This window comes from Pinus tabuliformis, chromosome 4_1 (genome assembly GCF_031772625.1).
Source record: "Pinus tabuliformis cultivar Carrire ecotype Pingquan chromosome 4_1, CPIR1, whole genome shotgun sequence".
Classification (NCBI taxonomy): Eukaryota; Viridiplantae; Streptophyta; class Pinopsida; order Pinales; family Pinaceae; genus Pinus; species Pinus tabuliformis.
In genome coordinates this window covers 266,650,292-266,673,629 of record NC_142303.1, presented here as the reverse complement: position 1 = coordinate 266,673,629, position 23,338 = coordinate 266,650,292, and positions in this window count along the sequence as shown.

The window sequence follows — 23,338 nt, the reverse complement described above, 5'->3', positions numbered from 1 at the left end:
TGAATATTTGTACAACAAGTGGGTCTCTTGGATTTCCACGTTACATTACATGAATTGACAACATGGCCCACAGTAGAGATGTGGACAACATGACTCATGACACAACTCGACATGACAGTTGTGGTACATTCGTGCTGTTTCTGGAGTGCATGTTGAGCTATAGTGCTACTGGGTGGTGGATGTCTTCATGATGTGTCACAGTTTCACCTCCGCATGCCAAGTTGCACAGAGTCTTCGATGGTCATTGGTTAGCTTGATGTTGCTTTGGTACGTTTCTCCTTGCTTGTATGTTGGAAGGCTTGGCAGGCTCATCTGTTCTTGAAAGGTGCATGTTCGTCCGTTGATACAATTCAAAATGCTCTAAAAACAGTTCAGAATAATTTAAAATGGTTTAAAAACAATTTTAAATGCTTTCAAAATGGTTTAAAAACAATTTGAAATACTTTAAAAACAATTAGAAATGTTTTAAAAACAATTTAAAGTGCTTTTAAAATCTTTTTAAAACATCTTAAAATGGTTCCCAAAAAGTTTAAAATGTTTTAAGGACATCTTTAAATGCTTTAAGAGCAATTTAGAAAGATTTAAAGTGCTTTAACATGTTTTCAAAATGCTTTACAAACAATTTAAAATGCTTTCAAAACAATATAAAATGTTTTCAAAACAATTTAAAATGCTTTGTTCTCTCTCTGGTTCTGCCTGAAACAGCCGATTCCGTGCGGCCAGATGGAGCGATGCCGCTGGGAGTGGGTGGGCCTGTTTGCTCATCCGTCCGCCTATGAGCACAGCTTTGCATGATCATCCATTCACGAGCACATCTCTTCGCATGAATCATTCATTCAGCCGTTGGTGAAACTGTCCTTCTGCATGTGCTCCCTTCGTTCATCCCATTCGTCGTTGCACCATGTTTGTTGGTGTACATGTATCAGCAGTTACTCATGACGAGACGACATCAAATCCAAAAACCTCCTAGTCTACCATGACACATGATTATTTTGGATGTAGGTGACTGAGAGAGGAAATAAGGTTGTGAGGTGGGATGATGGCTTTGGGCACTTCTGAAGAAAACTACGCAAGGGTCTCTAGGTGATGAAGATGGGCAATCTGAGACGACAGTGACTGTCCGTGAGGCCTGGCTTGGATGGAAGGCAAAACTGTGGAAATTTTTGGAGGGATAGTCCGGGTTGTGGGAAGGCAAGGCAGAAAAAATCTACACATTTTCTAAAATGATTTGGAAGCAAGGGCTTGATAACAAAATTTGTGTAATTTCTTTGAGGAACAGGCCAGGCTGCAGGGAGGATTAATAGATAGGATTTGCGTAGTTTTTGGAGAAATTTGCCAGGAGGCTGGCAGCCAAAACTGCGCAATTCTTGGAGGGAACTAGTAGTTAGCTGTTGGGTCATTAGCAATAGAAACTGCACAATTTCTAGAAGGAACTGATAGTCAGTTGCTGGGAGCTTGGCAGCAGACACTATGTAATTACTGGAGGGAACTGGCAGTCTACTACTGGGAGCTGCTAGCGAGATAAATTGCACTAATGTTGGGAGGCTAGCTTGCTAATCATCTCTGCACAATTTTTGAGTTGAGCGGATTGTTGGGCATCAGAGGGTCTTCTCACGAAAATTGCACAATTTTCTGGATGAGCAGTCGGTCGACTGTCGGGAGGACTGGCTGGGAAAATTGCACAATTTTCTAAGGGAAACAAGGATGGGCACTCAGTGTCTGTCTGACCTATCTGCGCAATTTCCTTAGTCCGCAGAGAGGGAAATTTCAACAACCTCTACGTAATTGTTTAGGGTAGTCAGTCCCATGGTGGCTGCTGGGTCCAACTCTCCAGGTAGCCAGCATGAAGGTTGATTGAATTGCTTGCAAGTAGTGTATCTTGAAAAGACATGCTTGGTGCTTCTACAATGTTCTAGTGATAGTCGATTGAGTCAATGGTGGGGTGATGGTCCGACTATCAAAGGGGAGTCCAGTCTTTAGAAATTAAGAAAAATGACTAAGTGTGTGAATGAGCGAGAGATGCATATGTGATCCTGTGAACACACACTTACATGACTCAATGATGAGGTGACTCAAACCATCCAGACACACCTGTTCAACATGACTGACCGATGGTGCAAGTGACAAGTGCAATACTTGTGATTGATCATTGATCAACCATGACGACACTTGTGCGACAGTGAATGGGACTCTGTGTATGAGTGTTGGAGAGGTAAATCCCCTCTGCGGACAAAGGCAATCCCCACTAGCCCAAAATGGGTTTAGCAACAATCAAACAATGCTAACACGCAGGTTCCTAATTACAAATTAAAGGTAGATGATAAGAGCCTACTTGGATTCCAACGCTAGTGTTGTAGAAGAGTCAACACTCCCGTTCCTTTGCTCCGGCCGGTCACGATCCTCACGATCTTCGTGAATGGACACCTGCACATGCAAAGAACGACACGAATACAAGAATAAAAATCCAATAGATGCAATTATATATTGGTTAGAAAAGATATAACTCAAACATCATTAGAATGAACAACAAGAGTGGAACCATAATGATAGTCATCTATTATTGATAAACAACAAAGAAGAATAAAACCATAGTTCTGACGTCAAATCGTCCTTTGGCTGGGTGATCGGCTACATATGCCTTGCAAAGCTTGTCGGGATTGGGAACAAGCCTCTCTCTCTTTGATTATGAATGCAAAGAAGACTTACAACAATCTCTTAGACTTCTGAAAGTATAATTCTCCCTATGCTCCCACTAGCTTGTCAAATGCAACAGAACAAGCTTTTATAGATGGAGGAGGAGGAGATAAGATAAATCACACCATCTATGGGATTGGTTTTATCCTCAAAAAGCTATTACGGATAGAGGAAAGGGAGATACGATGAATCAGGACATCCATGGGATTGGCATTATCCTTAAAAAGCTTCATGAGTCGAAAGGAAAAAACTTTCGCACGTGCATTTGTTAAAAAGCTTTCCCAAACCCGGTTGGCGTGGGTATAGATCTGAGACAGAGCGCCAACTGGCGTGACCTCTTTGGAGGATTTCCCCCATTGGCGCGAGTAATACACTATGGATCCGCGCTAATGGAAAAAGGGAACTTTTTAAGGATATTCTGCAGGAGATGTCTTCAGGGCATATGAAGTCCATACTTAGGGGAACATAATGCAAGTGTTTTCAAGTTATGTCACTTCTCATAGGTCCTGGAATGAGTCCTCCAAAGTGCGGGAAAGGGGTAACAGCGACGGTGACAATTGGTGACAAATTACTGTGTAACAGATGCCCCCTAAAGCATGAGGCCCGAGAGAGAGAGGGGTGAAATGCTTTACAAGAACACATGCAACTGAAAATGTTGCCGCCAGAGAATCTACATAGAGAGGTACAACTGATATCTCAAGTACATGATATATGTGGTATGGGCGCTGTTATCACCCCAAGAAACTCACCTAGGTTGTAAATCGGTGATGCTCAGGAACATTAAAAATTCAACAGTTTTGTTGGATAAAATGCTGGATCAATGGAAGATATGCAACACCTTTAAGCCAGATAACCACTCCTACTATGATTTACCCCAGACATGGGTGAAGACCCCCAAACTACAAGGCTTTCAACCACCAACTACTCACGGTTTAAGGTAAAAGTGAAAATGGAGAAGATTGATTGCACCAGCAGATACACAGAGCTCTGTGATGGCCAACTGCAACCAGTTAGAGGATCTGCAATACTATTATTCAATGGACAGTGAGGATGACAGCTCCCTGATACCGAACAATAGCAATCTGCAAGCAATTTTCAGTGAACCACTAAATTTTAACATAGAGGTGGGATGACAACCCCTCTGATATTAAAAATCCATAGCACATCAAATAAATGCAAGCAGGCACAACCTAGAACATAGAAGAAGAAGTGGAAAGTGAGCAGGTGACAGCAAAAGAAGCTTATATTAATGGAAATCAAGACCAGAAGCTGCAGGTCTCATGGTATTAACAGTCTCCAGAAGTTAAAATGTTACATAAGCTCTCATTCATCAAACACTCCTCTCCCATTACATCTGATTTATAAGTATATATAGTGTTACAATACAAAGTATCTCTGCTACACATGCGTGGAGGAGTCCATAATGGATCACCAACCGCTTTGACTGCTTAGCATGGGTCTCTGCTATAGTGTGATTGTGTCAGTAAACAAAATTGATCTTCTCTGATATTCTATTGTCCTTCTGTGGCAGCTGGAGCATTAACTGAAAGACGCCCCATGGCTGATAAATGCAGTGATCTGCTCGAGGCTGTCCTTTTCAATCTTCAGCCACTCTCTTAGTTGAATGTGGTTACCTGTACTATTTTAAACATCTCCCCGCCACTGAAAAATACCGCCCCTCTTGCCATTTTTAAACATGAATGGTCCATACATGCATAACTTGTCTATCGGGTTTCCTTTCGGGTCAAAATCGCACATGATAGCCGGCCAATCCTCTGTTTGAAAACACATTGAAAAATGCTGCAAAACACGGGAAATTTGCCTTTGGCAGACTTGAAAACATATATATACCCCATCGGGTCCGGGCTTCATCGCTATCGGCACCCGCCAGGCATCCTTTGTATTTTCTTTATACAAAGAAAATAAATGAAAAACATTTAAAAACGCGAAGGGTGCGGACCTGAAATATTATGAAATGGAGTGCTGTACTGTCATCGGGTCCGGCCCATCGGGTCGCAACATAACTCATGGTAAAGCCCGCCCCCTTTGTTATCGCCGATAGTGATACGTCGATAGTGATATCGACGATTGCTCATCGCAAACATAAAAGCCCTGATTTCTTTGATAATGTCGATGCAATATTGCTGTGGACCCGAAATAATATAAAACGGAATGTTGAAGGGCCATCGGGTCCGGCCCATCGCATCGGCACATAACTTATGTTAAAGCCTGCCCCTTGTAATTTCCAATAGCGAAATGCTGACGCGATCTGGACCGTTGATCGGACAGATCCAACGGCAGATATGATTTTGGACCCTTAAGTCTGCAACTTTGGTTTTTCGCATGATTTCAACGCGCTTGTGCCTCCCGATAGAGTGTTCCCGCCTTCTCAAGGGCTTTTCTCTTGCAACTTTTTCATTCGGTGGAGGCCTTAAGAGGATTTTTGAAGGCTTTTGGGGCACTTTGCATCCATTTTTGGGCATCCTTCTGTGCACAAACAACCCAATCAGGACTACATTTGATCCTCAAATGTTGGATTATGTAGCAGAGCTAACACTGGCTCCTTCTGGGGATGAGATCCTCCCTGTGAGGTCTCAAGAACCTGCAGACCAATGCCTTCATACAAAAACAACTATAAAAACACTTGCCTAGTGTCCATTAGGCATGGAGTCAACTAAGCATACAACATAAAAACTGAAGAAGAAACTATTTACAAACATAAAAGCCTGAAAATTTAAACTTCAAAATTTGCCCATTTGCTGGGCCACCAAAATTGTTTCTCCTGTTCTCAGCTTGGTTCATCATATATCAGTAGGACAGGATTTATTTGATCATCCACTTCAAACAGTTTAGGACACTTGAGCTTAATAGGTAGAGATGATCGGTGCTTCATTCCCTTTCTGTGTGTTTTCCTCGGACGTTTTTTAGAGGAGCCTTTGTACAGCTGCTGGATAATCATGGCTGCAGTGTACGAGTCTGTGTCTTTTGCGGCCTACTCCACTAATATAAAAGATGCACCATTGTATCCTTGTGCAGGGGACACAGAGACATTTTCTGCTTGTTCATCTTGCTTAGAATAGTCCTCATCCAAGGAGGAATCCCAAAACTGTACACCCTCTTCCTCTGTTAATTGATAAGCTTCCTTTTCAGTCTGTGTGGAGGCCATCTGAGCAGGTTTCATAATATCAAGACTGAGATGATCAACTTCAGCCTCGATCATTGAACTATTTCTTGCCTCAGTGTTTAAGGGGAAACTAGGAGGGATTTTCACTTGAGCAGACAGAGAAGCAAAAGATGATGGGGAGCTTTCCTCCCCGTTTTTAATCACTGAACTGGGGACAATAGCAGGCTGGAAAATTTGCAGATCTGCATAGCCATGTAAAGATGAGCTGGCTTCAGGCACAAATTCTTCGAGGGGGAAGGGATCTGCTGCTGGCTGCCACTGCTGGTCAACTTGTTCTTCTGCAGTTACGACAAATTGTTGAACAGTGACTTTGGATATTGCTTCCTCATAAGCAGCCCTTGTTAAGAAAGGAGCACCTTCCAAAACATGGACCTCCTCCTCTTCGGGATGCTCTTCTTCCATGATTATATTTTGACAAAGGCTTTTCACCCTTTGATCTTCGTTTACCTCTCTGCTTCTCTGCAAAATCTGCGCATGCTCATGTGTTCATCTACATGGATCTGGAGTTGGAAAAGAAATAGAACAATGAGCTCCTGCTTCTTCAAAATGCTGCTCAGCTCTCAACTTGGAAACTTCAGAGGTCAAAAGCTTGATCATCCTAGCTAATTTATCAATCTCAAGCTCTGAGGATGATGAGGATTCACCTCCCTGACTTCTTCATTCATCATCACCTTCAAGTCTTCCTACAACCATAATATTGGCTTCTACTTCAAAGGCTGCAGCTTGCATATCAGCTAAAGAAGTACATCTTCGTTCTCTTAACAACAGGCAGAACTGAGAATCGAAGGCATTGGCATATGTGAGCATGGCAGAAGAAGGGGTAGGTTTTATTTCTACTGGCATTCTGTTGTACAAATGATTAAATCTGATATTGAAATCAGACAGCAGCTCACGATCTTCTCTCTGCAAGTTCCCAAATTCATCATGATAGAAGAGAAGATCTTTATTATTTCCCCAGTGCTTTAAAAATACATCATCTAAAGCATCAATGTCTACAATGGACCTAGGGGTAAATCTCTAAACCATTTTCTAGCCTCCCCATCTAGGCTTTGAACAAAAACCCTCATCCAAACATCCTCTTCATTGATATCTAAATTGTCAGCATAACTATAAAAAGCTTCAAGATGTTCTTCTGCTGTCACTCCCTCAGTTCTAGTAAATCTAGGCATATATTCCATATAATCTCCTACAGGCATGGCATTCAAAGGGGTAGGCAAGACCAAAGGTGCATACCTAGCAGCAACTATTTGTTCTATCTTTGAAAGGGCTTGTTGGCCTACCATGACCGAGGTAAGGTAAAAAGATACTGGTAAACTAAGTGATATGAATCAATAAATAGGATAGGAGAGACAGAGGAAAACGATAGACAGCATGGATGCTTCTTTCAACTGAGGTCCGAAAGGGAAATGAATGGGGGAAGGAGCTGAATGAATCTCTGAAGAAAATACTTCAATCAACAAAGATACATAAACTTCTTTAAGGCTTACCTGACCCTGATGCTCCTTCTACAATATTTTCTTTGATTAACGATCTTCTTAGGATCAGGCACTGGCCAACTAGTGATTTCTGAAGATTTCTCCGAGCAAGCTTCACGAACTGTGCCAGAACTTCAATGTGGAGTTGCCAAAGGATGGCCTTCCTCCAGTGGAGTCGCCAGACAGATGATTACAACCAAAATATGTGTTCAAGCCTTGTCTGTCATCAAAGCTTGAAGATGTGTCGTCTCCCAGGGAAGATGAGCTTCGATTCTCCTCTCCCCGGCAACGACGCCAATTAATGTTATCACCCCAAGAAACTCACCTAGGTTGTAAATCGGTGATGCTCAGGAAAATTAAAAATTCAATAGTTTTGTTGGATAAAATGTTGGATCAATGGAAGATATGCAGCACCTTTAAGCCAGATCACCACTCCTACTATGATTTACCCCAGACATGGGTGAAGACCCCCAAACTACAAGGCTTTCAACCACCAAATACTCACGGTTTAAGGTAAAAGTGAAAATGGAGAAGACTGATTGCACCAGCAGATACACAGAGCTCTGTGATGGCCAGTTGCAACCAGTTAGAGGATCTGCAATACTATTATTCAATGGACAGTGAGGATGACAGCTCCCTGATACCGAACAATAGCAATCTGCAAGCAATTTTCAGTGAACCACTAAATTTTAACATAGAGGTGGGATGACAGCCCCTCTAATATTAAAAATCCATAGCACATCAAATAAATGCAAGTAGGAACAACCTAGAACATAGAAGAAGAAGTGGAAAGTGAGCAGGTGACAACAAAAGAAGCTTATATTAATGGAAATCAAGACCAGAAGCTGCAGGTCTCATGGTATTAACAGTCTCCAGAAGTTAAAATGTTACATAAGCTCTCATTCATCAAACACTCCTCTCCCATTACATCTGAGTTCTAAGTATATATAGTGTTACAATACAAAATATCTCTACTACACATGTGTGGAGGAGCCCATAATGGATCACCAACCACTTTGACTTCTTAGCATGGGTCTCTGCTATAGTGTGATTGTGTCAGTAAACAAAATTGATCTTCTCTGATATTCTATTGTCCTTCTGTGGCAGCTGGGGCATTAACTAAAAGACGCCCCATGACTGATAAATGTAGTGATCTGCTCGAGGCTGTCCTTTTCAATCTTCAGCCACTCTCTTAGTTGAATGCGGTTACCTGTATTGTTTTAAACAGCTCCCCGCACTGAAAAATACCGCCCCTCTTGCCATTTTAAAACATGAATGGTCCATACATGCATAACTTGTCTATCGGGTTGCCTTTCAGGTCGCAATCGCACATGATAGCCGAACAATCCTCTGTTTGAAAACACATTGAAAAATGCTACAAAACATGGAAATTTGCCTTTGGCAGACTTGAAAACATATATATACTTTGCTTCTTGGACCCCATCGGGTCCGGGCTTCATCGCTATCGGCACCCGCCAGGCATCCTTTGTATTTTCTTTATACAAAGAAAATACATGAAAAACATTTAAAAATGCGAAGGGCACGGACCTGAAATATTATGAAATGGAGTGTTGTACTATCGTCGGGTCCAGCCCATCGGGTTGCAACATAACTCATGGTAAAGCCCACCCCCTTTGTTATCGCCGATAGCGATATCGACGATCGCTCATCGCAAACATAAAAGCCCTGATTTCTTTGATAATGCCGATGCAATATTGCTGTGGACCCGAAATAATATAAAACAGAATGTTGAAGGGCCATCGGGTCCGGCCCATCGCATCGGCACATAACTTATGTTAAAGCCTGCCCCTTGTAATTGCCAATAGCGAAATGCTGACGCGATCTGGACCGTTGATTGGCCAGATCCAACGACAGATATGATTTTGGACCCTTAAGTCTGCAACTTTGGTTTTTCGCATGATTTCAACGCGCTTGTGCCTCCCGATAGAGTGTTCCCGCCTTCTCAAGGGCTTTCCTCTTGCAACTTTTTCATTCGGTGGAGGCCTTAAGAGGATTTTTGAAGGCTTTTGGGGCACTTTGCATCCATTTTTGGGCATCCTTCTGTGTGCAAACAACCCAATCAGGACTACATTTGATCCTCAAATGCTGGATTATGTAGCAGAGCTAATAGGCGCAACCATCCATAACAGATTACATAATAATCTAGATCCAAGGTATGGGCGCAGCCATCCGGTGAGGATCGATGAATAGACTCAGGCATGGTCGCAGCCATCCAGTGAATGAGTCATGTAACAATAATCCACAAAATCGCAGCCTGGATTCCAACAGACAAAATCCAGGGTCTTGCGCTCCATCTCGACCCGAACAAAAGTACAAGTTCAAGCATGTGAATACATGAGTTGAAGTTGAACATGCATGAACATCGTCTGATTACCAGTCAATAACGAAAACTATTAACAGACGCTAGAGGTACCACCAATAATGAAAATGGACCTCAAGGTACTATAGGTACAATCTACGGCGTGCGAATCAGTGAGCTGGCGTCGAACACCCGTAGAATCATTCGATCAGAGGCCAATGATGAAAACCTCACGTCGAACATGAAGAACCTGCCATTGAGGCATGCAGGCTCCAAGGCACTGGAAGGGAGTCTCTAGATCAGCTTCCTGGATAATGAGCTGAAGTCGACAGGAAGTGACCTTGATCGAAGGTGGGCCATAGTGTTTCCCACATCATCGACACGAGACAGAGGAAGAATGTTGTGGTGAATCAGAATTATGCGAGTTATCAGAGGGAGGTTGTTATTCTGCAGAGGTCAACTTCTCTTGAACATATCGGCGGCACGACAGTGGACTCGGCAATATTTGACATCAATGGATCAAAGGTCATGGTGACGAGGCAATGAGCAGACGAGAGGTCAAATAGGATCACCCAAACCCACGGAGGCAAGTGAAAAACGAGATGAGATGTCCCCACCCAGACACGAATGCTAATAAAGTGCCATGTTCAAGAGCGACATACTGTCGACACGACAATAATTATGGTTCCATTTTCCCCCACCATTTCTGGCGAGTACCCCAGTTATTTTTATTAACAAGCTTGACGGGGATAGCATATGCTTGTGAGGCGTCATTTCGACGGAATCCAATGTCATCAGGTTTTAACGAGTCTGACAGAGGAAGAACTCGGTGTCTTTTCATGTTCAGAGAGTTTGAAAAGACAATAGAAAAGAAAACTCCAAGGGTGTCCTTTTTCATAAAGTTGTGTCTCTCGAGCCCAAAAAAGTATAAAACAATGCTCGAAAGAACCACCCGACCATTACGATCGAGGAGTACTTTTCATGAGTAGTGATTTTGACCTGAAAAAGTAAAAAAGCGATCGAAACCACATCGCTTCGTGACCGTTAATGAACCTGAAATTACAAGGGTCCGACGATCTTTTCTTTTTTACACGGTCGGAAAAGAGTTTAAAGACGACCGCCTCTTATTTACATTTAGCGAGTCAAGAGGAATAACTCGACAATATTTTCCTCTTTAAACGGTCGGAAAAGAGCTGAAAAAGACCTCCATTTTTATTCTCTTTAACGAGTCAAAAAGGGAAAAATACTCGGCAATCTTTTCATTTTTTACGAGTCAGAAAAGAGCTTAAAAGGAGACTCGTCCTGGAGGAACGAGTGATATAAAGGATAGCAACTGGTTCCGGAAATGGTGGAATTGCTCAAAACATATAATGGTCAAGAGGCTGGCTAATAAAACCACTCATCATTGCGGTTCCTCAGGAAAGGATTAACAACCAAGTGAAAGCATATGATCGGCCAAAGAGATGGTGGCGATGGAATGAAACAACCAAGGCTCATCTAACAGAATTTAGTAGATAAAAGCCAATCACGAGATGTAAATCAGGTATGGGTTCATTTTTACACAAGCTTGAACCATGGAGAACTCTGCTTAGATTCGGTTTCATGTTTACACAAGCTTGAAATGAAAAACTATGCTTGTTATCAGTTCGCATGCCCCTAGCATAATAACGCAAAATGAGGTACATGCCCCCCAAGCTTCATTGCATTCAACAAAGTGGATGGAATGAAGGTTCACTCTTGAGATCTATGAAAGACTCGACTTGTATTTTACGAGATCTTAATCAAAAGACTCGATTTGGAAAGGGAGTTGTTTCATTTTTAATGAGGTTGACATAGGAAAAGAACTATCCTCATAACCCTTATTTCATTTTTTAATGAGCTTGACACAAGATCAGGAACTATGCTCGGCCAAACCTAGTTTCATTTTTTAAGGAGCTTGACATAGGAAAACGAGCTATGCTCCGCCAGACCTAGTTTCATTTTTTAAGGAGCTTGACATAGGAAAACGAACTATGCTTTGCCAAACCTTCATTAGAATGAGCAGGAAGTCAGAGCTTCCAAGAGTGCCACTCCGGGTGGAAGGGTAACATCTCGGAAGTCAGGACCCAATGCCCCCAGGACATTATGCACGACGGCGGCATCACTGGATACATGCACGGGATAAGTGGCCACGTAGTTGACCTGTGGTGGGGCAGATGCAAGTGGTGGATGAAAACCAGGAAGGGATGATGACTGCGCAGGAGGCACCCGGGGATGAACGAACGATAATTGATCTATAGTCACTATCCTTCCATCGTGTGGAAAGCAAACCACACGGAAAAGTGAAGAGACTAGGGCCCCCATGGCATAAACATAGTCACGGCCAAGGAGAAGAATGAAATCTAAAGCACCTTGGGTAACCGATACATCTATATAGACGGTTTTTCCTCCCAAAGTAATAGGGAACTTTGGAAGGATCCCTAATGGTTGACTAGTTCCTCCGTCAAAAGCCGTCAGATTCGACGTGACTGGCACAAGCTGTGGGAACCCAAAGCTTGCCAAGTAGTGGCAGGCATAAGACTGACAGATGCACCCTCATCCAAAATAGTGCCAGGTATTGCCCTATTATAGGCGTGTATCGTGACCCAGAAAGGCACATGGGATGGAAGGCGGGAGGTGGTCAAACGACTCCAGTCGAATGAAATAACTGAACTACTTGGTGGGATAATCGTATGATTTCCCCCCTGCTCTCAAAGAACCGAAGCAGGACTCTCGGGAGCAACTGGGATAGGAGAGTCATTTCCGGACTCAGGAGAATCTGAGGAGACGAGAAGAACATGGGAATGATGCTCTTCCAAAACAGAGTGGTCAACGGGTGGTGAACTCGAGTCGACACTCTTTCCGACCAATGGTTGGTCTGGAACAAGCTTGGCACAGCCAGGTTCGGGAAGAGGGGCCTGGACACGAGAAGAATTTGAAGAAATCTCTTTGTCAACAGGGGGACGATCTGCGGCTGTAGAAAGACGTTGATAGCCAACGGGTAGTTGGGGTGAAGGAGCTGTAAGACTTTCCAAGACAACAGAGGCTTTATCCATGAGCAGACAAAGGTGAAGGGGATGATTGCCTTCACAAAGTCTACAAGGGATTTGAATCTTCCCTTTTCCCTTACCATTTCCAGCTAATAGAGTAGCATCGCTGTGAGCTTCAGAGGACGATGAGGAGTGGGCCGGATCGTGAGACCATACTTCTAAGACCCTGGGAATGCTAGGAAAATCGCGAAGAAGATGGTCCTCCTTGCATAATCTACAAGGAAATTTGACCTTCCGCGGAGGAGCAGAAGGTGGCCCGGTTGGAGGTGTACTCGATGGACTAGCTGCAGTTTTAGCCTCTCCCTTAGGAGACTTCTTCTTCTTCGTCTTCTTCTTCTTCTTATTAGTCACTTGGTTACTCGAATCTAGACTTTCACCAGGAGAAGTAGAAGATGAGGATGTAGAAACAAGCGAAGAAGGGGAGAGGTCCACCTTAGAATCAACATGATGTTGTTCAGGTGGAGGGACTGATTGACTAGAAGTTGAGACGGCAGGGACCAAAGAGGTTGGGAACAACCAAACAGGTAACCCAACAGTTAACCCTGGGAGGGACAACGTTGCCATGTAAGGAGCACCAACATTCCCAAAAGGAGCGAAATGACCAGGGTTTCCGTTAGAGAGGATCCCTGGGTTGGTGAACCCCGGAAAGGTTTCCATCGAAAAAGAAGCCTACTCAAGCTAACGTAAACAAGATCTAACCGGGTAAATGTGAATCACGGCCGAATAAATTTTAAGACAAAGGAACTGAACTTGACCTTTTCATGTTTTAAGAGTCGAGAAAAGGACAAAAAGGTGACTCTAGTTGCCTTCGAATGTTTAGTGAGCCCGAAGTGACAAATGCTCAGGTGAGCCTTTTCTTTTAGGGAGTCTGAAAAGGATCAAAAGTGACTACTCTGGAGAAACTAGGCAAAGGGTTTACCAAACAAATCCGTAAAACTGCATATACACCTTGGCAATCATATGAAAACCAAGGACTTTCCATACGGCAGTCAATCTTCCTGAATGCTGTGTTCAGTGCATTACGGCTTGTAAGGCGGCATAAATGGCTTCCTGTGGATAAAGGATGATAACCTAGTGGGGTCTCCCCATATACTCGATGGTACGTGGGAGCAAAAATCTGTGCTAGAACACTATTGAGTCACAAAAGGAGGAATCACCCAACCTTAATGTGAAACAACAATGACTAGGTTTAACGATGCAGGAACACGTCTCTAGCCTAGACCTCTAGATGTATGCGTTAAGTTCCAATGCATTTTTAGATTCATTCAGTTCATTTTACGGTTGATCTTTGATTAGGTTTCAGTTTCCAGGTCCTACCGTATGTAATCTCTCACAATTTCCTAAATGCAAGCTATATGCCAAAACATATCATTTCATTCGATGAACGCTAGCTACGAGAGAGTTGAGATCTTTCAATCAAAAAAAATGATCATAAAACAATCAACAATGACTCTAATGCAGCTAATGGCAATAAACAAAACTTTTCTTTAAAGTCACTAATCGCTAATAACAATGAAAAGCTCTAATTTTCATTAACTACAACAACACAAAAGAGATTGTTCATTTTCTTTTCGATGGAAAAATGCACTAAACAAATTTTGAGAGACGATAATAAAGAGTAAAAGAAACAACCTTCACTCAATGAAAACACAATCAAATCCTTGAAACACCAAGGCAATCTTTCAAACCAAGAAAAATCACAAAGACCTCAATGAGCTATGTGATCTAAGCCCAAAACGAAGCCAAGCGAAATCCAAGTGAAAAAGAAGTGAATAACTCGAATAACGCAATAAAAAGCTTAACAATCACTGAAAAGTGCAAGAGAGTAACCAAAAAGTTGACTGGACAAACAGAAAACCAAAAATCCTAAGGAAGGCTCGATTGCACAAAGCCACTAGATGCCCTAGGGCTAAAATATGAAATCGGTAGAAAAAAGCAAACACCCAAAGGGTAAAGGCCAAAAACCAATCAAACAAGACTCTAACACATTCAAGTGATTGAAAGATAGTATACAGACACAAAAACCAAGCTTGGAATGTTCAAAACAAGCAAACTCTAAAAGTTTCCCTGGGCTGGTGCGACTTTCAGGCTAAAAGTAGCACCAATTGAGGATTGGCGCGGGTTGTACATTGACAAGTGGTGCCGATTGGCGCAACTGTCATGCAAAAAGGAGCGCCAATCAAGTTTGTTATGCTAAAATAAAAAACAAGCAATCCAAGACTAGGCCAGCAGTACCCAGACAGACCAAGAAGCAAGAGACAACAAAGGATCCAACCCAGAAAGCTATCTAAGCAATCAAAACAAGAGAAACCAAAGAGACAAGACAAACTCCAAGTTGTTTAGTTCGTAAACCAAACCGGAGATTGACTGAAGTGGCGTTGATCTACTTCGCTAATGCAGAGCAATAGCGTTTCGAAGGCTATCTGGCCGTACTTCAGGCTCCGTCCAAAGTTTACAAATCAAACAGCAAATAGTATCCCCAGAGTCGCCAAATTGTTGGAGAGGTAAATCCCCTCTGCGGACAGAGGCGATCCCCACTAGCCCAAAATGGGTCTAGCAACAATCAAACAATGCTAACACGCAGGTTCCTAATTACAAATTAAAGGTAGATGATAAGATCCTACTTGGATTCCAACGCTAGTGTTGTAGAAGAGTCGACACTCCTGTTCCTTTGCTCCAGCCGGTCACGATCCTCACGATCTTCGTGAATGGACACCTGCACATGCAAAGAACGACACAAATACAAGAATAAAAATCCAATAGATGCAATTATATATCGGTTAGAAAAGATATAACTCAAACATCATTATAATGAACAACAAGAGTGGAACCATAATGATAGTCATCTATTATTGATAAACAACAAAGAAGAATACAACCATAGTTCTGACGTCAAATCCTCCTTTGGCTGGGTGATTGGCTACATATGCCTTGCAAAGCTTGTCGGGATTGGGAACAAGCCTCTCTCTCTTTGATTATGAATGCAAAGAAGACTCTTACAACAATCTCTTAGACTTCTGAAAGTATAATTCTCCTTATGCTCGAACTAGCTTGTCAAATGCAACAGAACAAGCTTTTATAGATGGAGGAGGAGGAGATAAGATCAATCACACCATCTATGGGATTGGGTTTATCCTCAAAAAGCTATTCTGGATAGAGGAAAGGGAGATACGATGAATCAGGACATCCATGGGATTGGCATTATCCTTAAAAAGCTTCATGAGTCGAAAGGAAAAAAATTTCGCGCGTGCGTTTGTTAAAAAGCTTTCCCAAACCCGGTTGGCGTGGGTATAGATCTGAGACAGAGCGCCAACTGCCGCGACCTCTTTGGAGGATTTCCCCCATTGGCGTGAGTAATACACTGTGGATCCGCGCTAATGGAAAAAGGTAACTTTTTAAGGATATTCTACAGGAGATGCCTTCAGGGCATATGAAGTCCATACTTAGGGGAACATAATGCAAGTGTTTTCAAGTTATTTCACTTCTCATAGGTCCCGGAATGAGTCCTCCCAAGTGTGGGAAAGGGGTAACAGGGACGGTGACAAATGGTGACAAATTACTGTGTAACAGTGAGTGCGACAAATGTTTTCATAGCGAACACAACATGTAAACATTAGTGAAGACCTTGAGCATCACCAGAACCTGATCACAAGCATGACATTGACACAACCCGCAAAAGTTTGGGTGGAATGAACAAGCAAGGCCAATGCGAAGACTCACACGAGCTCACAGAGTGAACCTGAGTGTTTGCAACTGTCAAGTGAAACTCTCAAGGGAGGCTCCGAATTTGGGTGCAGGCCAAAATTTTAGAGGGTGGTTGTAGCCGCTACAACACTTGGTGACACACTAGTAGAACTCCAGCTTCTATGTGTTGGTTCATTGAAACACGGGGCCTTGGTCTTTCAGGGAGTATTGAAACGTTCTGCCGGTTACTTTGGCTTCCTCACTTACCCCATGGACATATGTGGTTCACCTTTTGCCAACTCAGTAAAAAAATCAAAAGTTCACCTTCATCTTAGTGTTTCAAATCCAAGAAGGGTAGTTTATCTTGTGAGTTGAATATTTTCGGAGTATAAGTTTTCATCTCTGGTGTTGCTCCGCTGCCAGTAGACCCAGATAGTACCCCGACGGAGTCATGTAGGAACACACACATTTCTCCACTGCCAGCGAGCCTGGTTAGTACCTTGGTAGAGTTGCATGCTTAACCTCTCTGTGCAGGAAGCCCTTATCTTCTTTTGCCTTTGTATTTTTCAAGAGGATTGTGCATAGGCACTTATTTATTTTTGGGGTGGAAGAAGGATCCCAACTTATTGAGAGTACAAGAGGTTGTTCCTTGAGAGAAGCATGTAAGACCTCTGACATAGGTTTGCTCGTTTAGATTTCCCCTTCTCTGTTTATACTATATGGATGAGCTTGAACACACAGAGCAGAAGGCTGAGTACAGGCATGGGGCTTCCTAGTGTGGACACAAGTTCATGGTTGGACCAAAAATTCCCTTGTAGACAGTTTGTATTTTCCGTCAATACTTCATCTACCAAAGGTTATAACCAAGCACAGAGAAGATAGACACAAGACAGACCAAGTGCTACAGTGTCACAAGTCTCTTCAAATTTCAGCCACATACTCTATTCAAAAGCCAGAACGTAGTAGTTGGTAGCACTTATTTCTAGAAACAAAAATAGTAATATATCAAGCAAACAAAATGAAAGTAAAAAAAAATAGCAAGCAGAACAAACAAGGTGAAAAAAAAGATAGTAAGCAAAACAAACAAGATGAAAACAACAAGAAGCAAGCAGACTATGTACATGGATGGGGCATGGTCCGCCCTACTGGAATTAGTGCTTGAAATTTTGGTCATTGACAGGAAGGTTTCCAACCCTCCCGTCAAGTCATTGCAGATGACATGTATGTGTGCCAAGTTTTTCATGGACCAGTATAAGTCCACCGAGTTCCACTACCGAAAGCTAATGGTATTCCAAAAGACCTTTAAGTGAAGACGACACCACTGTTTCAGATATTGTGTGCAACATAGGCTCAGATGATGGCACGGGGTAGTTGTTTTTATTTTTGGAGCGGTTAAAGTTTCTGAAATCAATGCATAAGTGGATTATCACGGATTTATTATGTGCATAATATAAGTTAGAACCCCAAGTATGATGACAAACTTTGCAAGTAATCCAATCATCCAAAATGTTAGTCAATTTTTTCTGTATAAGGAGTTAAAACAACATATGTGTCTTACTTGGCCTTTGCTACAATGACTTGTCTCCTCCTTTACCTAGAATACCGTGTTGAATTGCGTGTGTGTAGTGTGTACTTAATTCATCATCTGCTCATGTAGACACATCCCGTTACTGTTTGATCAAGTGGTCAAAGACTTGTCACTACTATGGTGGGTAGCTTGTACCAAGATTGGCTATCTTTGAATCATGATTGCTTCCCAGGTTGCTCTGTTCATTCGTAGTGGTGGTCCTGTGGGTTACTGTTATAGCTATGATACCACTTGTTATAGATCTAACCCAGAAAATATATGATAATAGAAATAAACCTAATAAATAACAATATCTGAATATAGAAATGATTATTTATTAATATCAAAACCATTAAGGTAGGGAAACACCATACATTCACTCCTTAAGGAAGGAGAACACTCCACAATCCATATGCCTATTCATACAATAATCCTTGACACCTCTCCATGTGGAGTCTCTAGCCTCTATATAGGCCTCATACATACAATACCATGGGTCATTACCATGGTTCCCTCATACCATCAAACTAATACCATGGGCCCATTACATTATTACTAACCACTTGTGGTCCCTTACATGATACAGGTTAACCACCTTATTTATTACTATGGCCCATCCCATTATTACATTATTCCCTTGGGTACCCCCCTTTGTACCCCATATTATCCCCCTTAGGTATATAACATTCCACCCCCCTTAGCATATTTCGTCCCCGAAACATGGGAAGAACATAAATAATAAGATCTACTCAAAAAAGTAGTCCACTGGTACCATGCACGTGCATCTAGCCATCTAAGAGAAAGGTGAACACTTGATCTCACTGGTGCCTCGCTTGAGATGGAATTTGACCATGACAGCTCTTCTGTGTTGATGTGTAGTAGGTGGATCTTCGCTCCGCTCTATCTGTCATGCGGGGGTTGTTTTCCTTGTGGTTAATTGGTTGCCATCTTGTTGGTTGTTGTCTTGAAGGGTGATGTAGGTGATGATATGTTGAAGTTTTAACCCATGGTGTCTTTTTATTTAATTCACCCCTTACTGGACCATGACTGTTATCTGGTGCATGTAGTGGTGCCTGCTGTGGTGTCTTATCTTCCAATATTACTTCAACCACAGAGCCCTCACCTGATGTATCAGCACATGTATCCTTTTTAGCCTCTGTTTGTGTTTGATTGTCGATCATCAATGGATCATCATCTAATATGTTAGTCCCTGGAACATCTTATACTTCAGTCTCCATGTACTTTACCTGTTTATTGATGGAAATATCCTGTAATGTAATTTTCTTCTTTTTATACCAGAGCTTAAGGAATTTCTTCTGCACATTAATATTGATAGTACCCACAGATTCCATCCAAGGATATCCCAAAAAAACATCCATATTATCCATCTCTGAAGTATAAAAATCACCATGCAACACATATTTATCCATAGAAATCTTCAAATCCTTATACTCTTGAACATCCTCATCATCCACCTGTGTGTTTTCAATGTGTTTTGATGGAACTTGCAATTTTTTTGCGAAATTAACATTGATAAAATTGTGCTTGCAACTAGGATTTATAGAAACAATGATCTTCTCTTTCTGAATCAATCTATGAACAGGCAATAAGGATATACCAGTAGGAAATAACCCCACATGTTTCCCCTTATCTTGTTTTCTAGCCTGAGACCATTTGTCCATAAGGAGTTTTTCCAATTCTTCATTCGAAAATTTGGACAAGTCTTTGATGCCAAGTGAGTTCCACCATATGGCGGCCTCTTCCTTCAAACCAATTGGTACTATAGACTTCCAAAATATGCCATATATGCTTTTTAGTTTTTGTATGAATCTCTCAATAGTAGGGCTATCATCTTTTCCTGTAAAATTTTCCATGAATAGGGTTTGAGAAAAATTCACTTACTTGGCGAAAATTTGAAATGGCCACAATTCCATCAATATTGCTCAGAATATCTATTATGACTTGTTTTCAGAAATGGAACAACCATTCTGCATCTGCCCATGTGATAGAAATCCTCATCCACGCATTGGAATTTCAGATCCGTGCTGCAACTCTCCCGCCATCACCAAAATCTCTGAAGAAAGAGCTGATTTTAAATCAGTGATATCTCCCTCATCCGGACTCTGATTCGACTGATTTTTTTTTGAAATTGGGTATTTTTTCACAAAGAATACTGATCTGCAATTAAATTTTGTAGATCTTGCACTAGGACTTCCAAATCTGCGCTGTAAACTAGCTGTCGTGAAAAATATCTACAACACCACTGATTTTTAGATCAGCGATATCTCCTTCATCTGGACTCCGATTCGGCTGACTTTTTTTTTGAAATCGGGTATTTTTTCACAAAGAATTCAGATATACAATTATATTCTATAGATTTTATCCCAGAATTTACATATATGATCTGCAAACTCGCCACCCCAGAAATCCTGCAAAACATAAAAAAAATTCTCCACTTTTTCCCAAGAAAGTGCTCTGATATCACTTGTTATAGCTTTGATTCCACTTGTTATAGCTTTGATACCACTTGTTATAGATCTAACGCAAGAAATATATAATAAAAGAAATAAACCCAATAAATAACAACATTTGAATATAGAAATGATTATTTATTAATATCAAAACCCTTAAGGTAGGACAACACCATACATTCACTCCTTAAGGAAGGAGAACACTCCACAAGCCATATGCCTATTCATACAATAATCCTTGACACCTCGCCATGTGGAGTCTCTAACCTCTGTATAGGCCTCATACATACAGTACCATGGGTCATTAGCATGGTTCCCTCATACCATCGAACTAATACCATGGGCCCATTACATTATTACTAACTACATGTGGTCCCTTACATGATACGGGTTAACCACCTTATTTATTACTATGGCCCATCCCATTATTACATTATTCCCTTGGGTACCTCCCTTTGTACCCCATATTATCCCCCCCAGGTATATAACAGTTACGCTGTTTCTTGGCCCTTGACAGAAATTCTATAAACCATAGAGGTTGTTGAGGGAAATGCCACCCTCGGGAATGAGGTTTCCTTTCTTTCCCTCAACTGCAGTTTTCAAGGGCTGCTCATGCTTACCTTTTGTTGAGCCTCATCATTGGGTAACTATATGGACCTTCATTCACCTCCTATATTAGTCAAATCAACTCTTCTCACAACTTATTACATGTTTTGATTATATTTTGCTTAATGAGATGAGTCAAAGTGAGATATTATGCTTAGTGGACTAATGTGCATTAAATGCAGGTTGGTGAAAGAAAATCAGGGAATTTTGACAAAATTAAAGGCTGAAACTCAAATGGGACAAGGAAGAGAGATTGTAGAGGTAAATCCTCCTCATTAACTCCTCCCTCATTCTAATATTCCTCCATCAATCACACTAGGTCGAAGTACAAGCAGCCAATTCATGAAGATCAAAAGGCAGCCGAGCAAGTGATAGTCAAAGAGTTAGTTCATCTCGAGTTTGGGAGCTGAGCCTCCCTAGATTTAAGGAAGTCGTTGGAGATTTTAGATGTATAAATAAAGAGGCCTAGAGCCTCATTAGGATTCAAATTTTTGTTGTAGAAAAACACTAGTTATTTTGGAGCAGCTCCAGACTTGTGGAAGACATTCCTATGTAATTTTCCATTTTGATAATAAGAATGAGATTTTTCATGATTCAGTACTGAGTTAATTCATAGGGTTGAAGCTCTTGGTTTAGGGCCCAACCCTAGCAGCAAATTCTTCTCTTCTTGTATCTGTATGCTTAGATTAGTTTCATAGATTCATGGTTAAATTGTCCTTATAAGTATTTCATTGCAAGTAGTGTAGATTTGATTAGTTTGTTTATTAGTTTTCTTATATTTGTGCTTTACTGCAGAAATATGTTAGAAGGGATAAAAGGAACACCAAAAATCTATCAATAGGTGTCTTGGCCTCACTTCCTCCTTCAGGGATCATTATTTGAGGAAAGGACCCATATGTAGCCCCAAAAAGACAGATTTCTACTTTCTCATAGAATTTAGAGTTTACTATACTTGAACCATCATTTGATCAGTTTGAAAGTGTAGGATTTGATTACCATTTCTTCCATTTTCAGTCTTATAGTATATCTCATCAATAACTTCATCTTATTCTGCAAATTTTCCTCATGCATGAAGTATACAACTAGCTCATTAAACTCTGTTTTTATAGCTCACTAAAATTCTTCTTGTTTACATGATTTTTAGGAAAATATCATTGTTTGATGTAGTGCATGTGTTTCAGAAGTAGATAATGATTTCATAGCAAGCAAGCTCCTTCCAACTTCATCCATCCATAATCATTCCTTGCTTTCACTAAGACCTTCACCAATTTCATCATTTTACATGGAAACTTCTACAAGCATGTTGAGCAAATCCAACCATCTCCCAACCTTGGTTTTGATTTACGAGTGACCCTAGGAATTTTCTAACTCCATTCCATCCACCAATCACCTTCCGTAAGCCTTCCATCACCTCCAACACCCATCATTTTTCTCTCGGCTGTATCCTGTAGAAGTACAATGAATTCTATAGGTTCTTAGGACATCCTGTAGGTTTTCCTGTAGTAGCTTGGTTTGAGGCCGAATTGAGGGAAATCCTCCAGGAAGCCACAAAAGGTCACCTAAGGGTCTCCCAAACCTTCCAACCATCCACGAGCATCCCTAAGCCAAAAAAGATTAGCTTTCACACTTGTTTTTCCATAAAAAGAATAAAAAGAAAAAAAACATATTTATTTCAGTCCTTTACATGCACAATAGTGATGTTTGATGTTTTGAACTTTCATGCTTAGGACAATAGAATTTCATATATGTCAGCTTGGCATTCTTGTAAAGTATAGTTTCTTAGCAGTTAGTTATGAAATGGTGTGTTTTTAGCATTGGATTTCAGTCCTTTTTCTTATTGCAGTAGACAAGCTTTCTCCTAGAGTAGATTTCTCTTTCTTTCAACAGTAATCAAGCTTCTTCTGAATCCATAGAAGTTTGGCTTAAAAACCTTAGTGGTCTCTCATTAGCTGAACAATGACAAAAGGCAGAACCATCACTTTTACTTGTGTATACAACACTGTCACCTCCAAGTTTGTACAAACCCCGGGTTGATAAAGTAAAGTTGGTAGCCCCAAGAGTTGCAACATTTTTATTACAATACTGGTGCTCATCACTTTTTGGCACCGTTGTCAAGGAGGTGGTTGAGTAATATGTGATTACTACTTTCTTTCTTCCATTTCTTGTTTCTAATACTTTTCTATTAGTTTCATTTCTGCAAAAGTAATTTATTTTGCTTCCTTTTCCATTCTGCATTCTTTGTTTTCCTTTCCATTATGCAAGTAAGAAT